The following is a 6,000-nucleotide window of genomic DNA, read 5'->3' as shown; positions in this document are numbered from 1 at the left end:
ACAGGGCTAGCACCCAGGGATGTCTAGTTTTCAAGACCCACCCTCTCACTTAGTACACTGCCCCGCCCTCCATTCACTGCAATTAGGATTCAGGAGCAATAATTGGACACAGTCAAGCCAGTTTGCATCTTTACAGAAAATTCCACCCATTTTGATGAGTGAAGATTCACACCTCTAGCTATGATTTGGCTCCCTGAATTCCTCCAAGTCAGAATATAAACAGAGCTAGACATAGTTCAGATAGTTATGTCATACCAAAAAAAAATTTTAAAAGGATACAGAATCAATGAATCAAGTAGAAAATGAGACATTTTTCATTAGGCTAAAAATAATTAAGTCAATTATTTGTCACTAATGCAACTCTTAAGCCCCGTGGGTGGGAACTTTTGGTTCATAAAAAGTGTTTAGTTCAGATCTGAGCTGAAACAACTTTCAATCTCATTTTCAAGTAGAAAGATGGCAAGGGCCAAGGCGGGCGGATCACGAGGTCAGGAGGTCGAGACCATCCTGGCTAACACGGTGAAACCCTGTCTCTACTAAAAATATAAAAAATTAGCCGGGCGTGGTGGTGGGCGCCTGTAGTCCCAGCTACTCAGGAGGCTGAGGCAGGAGAATGGCGTGAACCTGGGAGACGGAGCTTGCAGTGAGCCGAGATTGCACCACTGCACTCTAGCCTGGGCGACAGAGTGAGACTCTGTCTCAAAAAAAAAAAAAAAAAAAGAAAGAAAGAAAGATGGCAAGGGCTCCTTTACACACCAATAAAATTAGAACAAATAAGCAACTAGGACAATCCTGGAATATTGTGGGCACCAAGTAAATATCGTGGATACATCTTATGCAGCCAGACAGCATGATCCAATAATCAGACATCCGAAGGCTCCTGGAGTTTGATCCTCTGAATTCACTCTGCAATATGAAATCCCGTTATTCTTGGCAACTGATCATGCTTTTGAAAAAGTGCGTCCCAACTGAGATAACATTGAAATTTTCTGTTTAAAGACACCTCAAGTGACTGTGTTCAGGAGTCAGTGTTCCCATCAATGGATCTGAAGATATTCCTAAGCTCCCAGCAGTAATAAATGGCATCTGAAATTATTTCAAGATGAATCATCCTGGGTAGACTTTGAAGGTTAGTCTGAAATTGTACGTAACAACCCAGAAAAGCTGTGCTTTGCCCAGCTAAAGTGTGGTCCCTGAAAGTCATCCCCTGGGCCAGGTAGGCTGCTAGGCCACCCAGAGTGGAAAAATACAGAGCAGCCTAAGGGCATATTTTCTTACCCAAGGCCAGTTTAGACAGAAGAGTCACTTGGATAATTGTCCACTTCGTTCTTTCTTCCATCCCAGAGGATACTTACTTTTGGAATATTCACTTTACTCTCCACATAGCGATATTTTTCTCACTTAACTCCATCTCTTCTTCTCTTTAAGGCCTGGTAGAAAATGGCCAAATTTTATAAAATGAGGCAGAAGTGCCTCTAACATTGCCCATATGTGGGAAGATGAAACCTAGGAAAGAGAACTTAGAAGGAGAGAGTCATGGTACCCACTGGGGTTCCTCAATGAGAACATTGCAGAAGGTGTAAATTGGGGGACTCAAGGCTGAATACAGCCTATAGGTATATTTTCTTGGCCTACACATCATTGCTTTTAAAATCACATTGGTTCTCAGTAGTCAAAGTTCAGGGGGTTTTATGTGCAGGGTCCTGGGTTTCAGGCTACTCTTGAAAGTTTAAAAGATGTGGCAATGCTGGGCCTGTGTTTCTGCATAGCAGCAAAAGCCAGGAGCAGAGTAGCAGCTGCTTGCCTCAGAGGCGGCATTAGATCTTCAGGACGCCACAGTCCCCACCACTCCCAATTGCCTTAGCCTGGTTTCTGACACTCATTTATGTCACTTGTCAGGCCGCTATGGGCATTGGAGTTTGTGTCTCCTATTTTAATACCTTTTGAAAACATTAATAAAAAACACATTTCCACAAATAGACTGGGCACTATGGCAGAAATGCAAAAGTTAATCAGACCTACATCCTGCCCCCATGTAAAAGTAAAGTGCAGAAGAGCATATATTGTATGTTTCTATTTGGGCAAAAAAAAATCCCACATCTTCTCTCTCTCTATGCAGTGAAAATGCACAGTGCATAAATCATAAAGATCTCTTAGCATTGGATGCAGTAGATATATCTACATGATTTGAATTTTTTATCAAATGCTTATGTTAATTTTTTAATAGGAGATCTAATTGTCATGATAGTTTCCAGAGATGACTATCATAAATATTATTCCTCTTTCCACGCACATTACACTCAAACTGTTAAGAAAGGGAGTCCATTTCTCCTCCCCTTATATCTGGGCTAGCACTATAACTTATCTGGGCTAGCACTATAACTTACCTTGAACAAGAGAAGGTGGTAACGGGTCACTATGATGATTCCAGTCACAGTCTATAAGAGGTCCAACAGCTTTTGCTTTCTCTCTGGGGAAAGCCAGGCACTATGTAAGAACTCCAGCCACTCTGTGGCTGCCATGCCATGAGGAAGCTCACACAAGCCATGTGGACAGGGATGACCCAAGTAACCAGGCCGCCAGTGACCACAGAGGCCTTAGGTGTGTGATCCCAGTTGAGCCACCACTATTTGTGACATCCCAGCCAAGGATCCAAACATCGTGGAGCAGAGAAAGCCCCCCTCATCCTAGCTTGTCTGCATTGCTGATACAAAAGTGGTGAGCAAATAAATGATTGCTTTAAGCTCCTGATTTGGAGTAGTTTATGATGTAGTGATAGATCCTTGAAACAATAATGAAGCAAACAGTTGGCATTCTAGAACTCGAACAGTAGAAAAGGGGTGTGCATAAGACAAGCTGGACACATAGAATCATATCATCTTTCTGATGAGAAATATTGCAGGTGCAATAACATGCATCTGTCATCAAAGGGCATCTCAGGTAGGTCCAAGTTGAGCTTGGCAGCCTGTATTCAGTTGGGAGCCATTGAAGGTTATAGCAGGAATGTCTCCCATACTTCATTGTGAAGTCTCTAAGACAAAACAAACCCCTCTGAGCTTTAGTTTCCACACAAATGGGTAATATTTCTATTTCACCCTTTCCAAAGGCTTGTTGAGAAAATGAAATAACATAACTGTGGCTGCAAGTGTTTTGTAACTTGGGAAGGGCATACAGATCTGGTGAGTTACTAGAGCGGAGTTAAAGAGAAACAACATTCAGGTACTGACTTCAAGCAAAGCCAGTTCATGAAAGGCAATGTAAGTAGGAGATAAGACTGTGGACACAGTGGCCTGGTTAAGACCTTGGTTCTGTGACTTATGCACTGTTTGCCTTGCAGCAGGGTGCTTGGAAACTCTGTGCCTTATTTTGCTCATGGCGAATGAGAATTGTAACACACACATTACGGGGGTATTTTATAGTATTAATGAGTTAACATGCAAATATGTTTAAAACAGTGCTTGGCACACATTGAGAGCTTAATAAATATGAGCCATTAATTTTATTATTGCTACTATAATTAGGACCTATAACATCTTCATATTTCTAATGAAGTTCTGTTTCTACAGCATACAGTTAATTCATAACATTTCAGATGTGATGCTGTATTTCATCCTACCATTATTTTTATGAGAAAGTTTCACTGAAATTCTCACTAGTCAGCCACTTATTTCTGCTTGAACTTTTTCTGAGATAGAAATTTTTATCTCAGAGAAGCCTCTAATTTTTTAGTTTATTTGCTTGAGATAAATACATAGGAGAGAAAGTATTGAGGTAATTGGTATGTTCACTTCCAAGGCAATTGTCTAATCACCCTCCATAAAGCCTACAGTAATTTTTTGACCTCCTAGTAATCCTGTTAGGTGCATACTTCAACATTTTCTGCCAGCAATGAAAACGCAACCTTTTAAAATATTTTTCAGTTTGATCAGTGAAAAAAAATTTGTAATTTTATGTTGATTCTTTTTGTTATTAATTCTGTTGATTTATTTCTCAAATGTTTAATTTTCACATTTTATTTTATTATTGCTGACTTGCTTTTTCAGGGTTTTCATGCATGATCTGTCTATTGAGTTGTTTTATTATAACTAGATGTTTTTGCTGTTATTCTGTTTTACGACTGTGTGTGTGTTTGTGTGTGGCTATTGTGTAAGGCAGTGTTTCAACTTTGTTTTTCATTATTGACCTCTCTTACCCTGAGTAGACTTTTAAGACTATTTCCTAATCATTTCCCTCCCTCCATGAAATGTTTATGCTGCAGATGTGTTGCATATCTGTTTGCATACTGCATCTAGGCTTGTATTATTTTGTGCTCCCTACCAACCCCACCAGCAAATTTTGCCCCTGTAAGGATGCTACCTCTGCTATTGAGACTGCATGGTGTTGAAGACAGAAAGGGCATCTTGAGCAGGGAACTTCATTTCTGCCTGATTCCTGCATGTCTGGGGGAGACAGTGCATCAGAGCCCCACTGTCCACAGGTTGTTTGTTATGTTTGTCTTCCTTTGCATTTTTTTTTCTGTTTGTTTGTTGTTTGTCAGTGAATCCTCTCCCGATCACATTGAATCCTGTTGGACTTTTTTGTACATGTCCTGCCCACTCTTGTGCCATGGAGAAACCCCCCAGCATTGTATTTTCTTCGCTGTTTGATCTCTAGAGTAGCTGTTTTCAAATCGACTCCCACCACTGCACATGGCTTCAGTGAGGTATGCCCAGCAGTCCCAAGAGACAATTTCCCCTTCAGGGTTCTCCAACGGTAAAATTCACCAGGCAAAGAGCGCCCTATTAATCTCTTCTTCACATTGTTGTTTTTAATTTTGATAAAATACACATAAAAAAATGTACCATTTTAAGCACTTTATTTTATTTTATTATTATGTATGAGCCCGGGTCTCATTCTATCACTCAGGCTGGAGTTAAGTGGCGCAATCTGGGCTCAATGCAGCTTCAACTTCCCAGGCTTAAGCAAGCGATTCTCCCACCTCAACCTCCTGAGTAACTGGGACTACAGGCATGCACCACCACACCCGGCTAATTTTTGTATTTTTTTTTGCAGAGATGGGGTTTCACCACCTTGCCCACACTGGTCTTGAACTCCTGGGCTCAAACAATCCTCTCACCTCGGCCTCCCAAAGTGTTGGGATTACAGGCGCGAGCCACTGTGCCTGGCCAAATTTAAGCATTTTAAAGTGTATGCTGCAATGGCATCAAGTGCATTCATAATGTTGTGCAATCATCACTAGTATGTAGTTTCTAGAAATTTGTGTCACCCAAAGAAAAACCTGCTACCCATTAAGCCATCACTTCCTATTCCTTTCCTCCCTAGTCCTTAGCAATGACACATCTGTTTTCATCCCTGTGGATTTGCTTCTTCTGGATATTCCATATGATGAGTCTATTATCTAGAATATATATATATATATATATATATATATATATTTTTTTTTTTTTTTTTTTTGAGACGGAGTCTCGCTCTGTTGCCCAGGCTGGAGTGCAGTGGCACAATCTCCACTCACTGCAAGCTCTGCCTCCTGGGTTCACACCATTCTCCTGCCTCAGCCTCCCAAGTAGCTGGGACTACAGGTGCCCACCACCATGCCCAGCTAGTTTTTTGTATTTCTTAGTACAGACGGGGTTTCACCGTGTTAGCCAGGATGGTCTCGATCTCCTGATCTCATGATCTGCCTGCCTCGGCCTCCCAAAGTGCTGGGATTACAGGTGTAAGCCACCGCGCCCGGCCTATCTAGAATATATTTTAAAATTCCAACTCAGAAAAGACAAATGCCAGTTTTTAAATTGACAAGATAAATATACGTTTCTCCAAAGAAGATATACAAATGACCAACAAATACATGAAAAGATTCTCCATGACATCACTCATTAGGGAAATGCAAATCAAAACCATATTGAGATATCACTTCACACACACTAGGATGGTGATGAAAAATTGAAAAGTAAAAGAAAGAAGGAAAGAAAGAAAGGAAGAAAAAAGAAAAAAAAAGAA

The 6,000-nt window shown here is 40.8% G+C and overlaps 2 long non-coding RNA genes across 2 annotated transcripts in view; one reads left to right on the top strand and one right to left on the bottom strand.

Annotated features, from left to right (window-relative positions):
- Window positions 1-744: 744 nt before the first annotated feature.
- Window positions 745-2,771, bottom strand: LOC129049269 (uncharacterized). Its single transcript, XR_008512235.2, has 3 exons — window positions 2,388-2,771; window positions 1,356-1,430; window positions 745-906 (listed from the first exon to the last, which is right to left on the bottom strand). It is a non-coding gene; the product is annotated as an uncharacterized LOC129049269 (long non-coding RNA).
- Window positions 2,768-6,000, top strand: part of LOC129049268 (uncharacterized) — a 51,955-nt gene continuing 48,722 nt past the window's right edge. Inside the window, exon 1 of the long non-coding RNA XR_008512234.2 lies at window positions 2,768-2,940. This is a non-coding gene — a long non-coding RNA (uncharacterized LOC129049268). The remainder of the gene's footprint in view (window positions 2,941-6,000) is intronic.

Source organism: Pongo abelii, chromosome 10 (assembly GCF_028885655.2).
Source record: "Pongo abelii isolate AG06213 chromosome 10, NHGRI_mPonAbe1-v2.0_pri, whole genome shotgun sequence".
Taxonomy (NCBI): domain Eukaryota; kingdom Metazoa; phylum Chordata; class Mammalia; order Primates; family Hominidae; genus Pongo; species Pongo abelii.
This window is presented reverse-complemented; position numbering and strand designations above follow the sequence as displayed.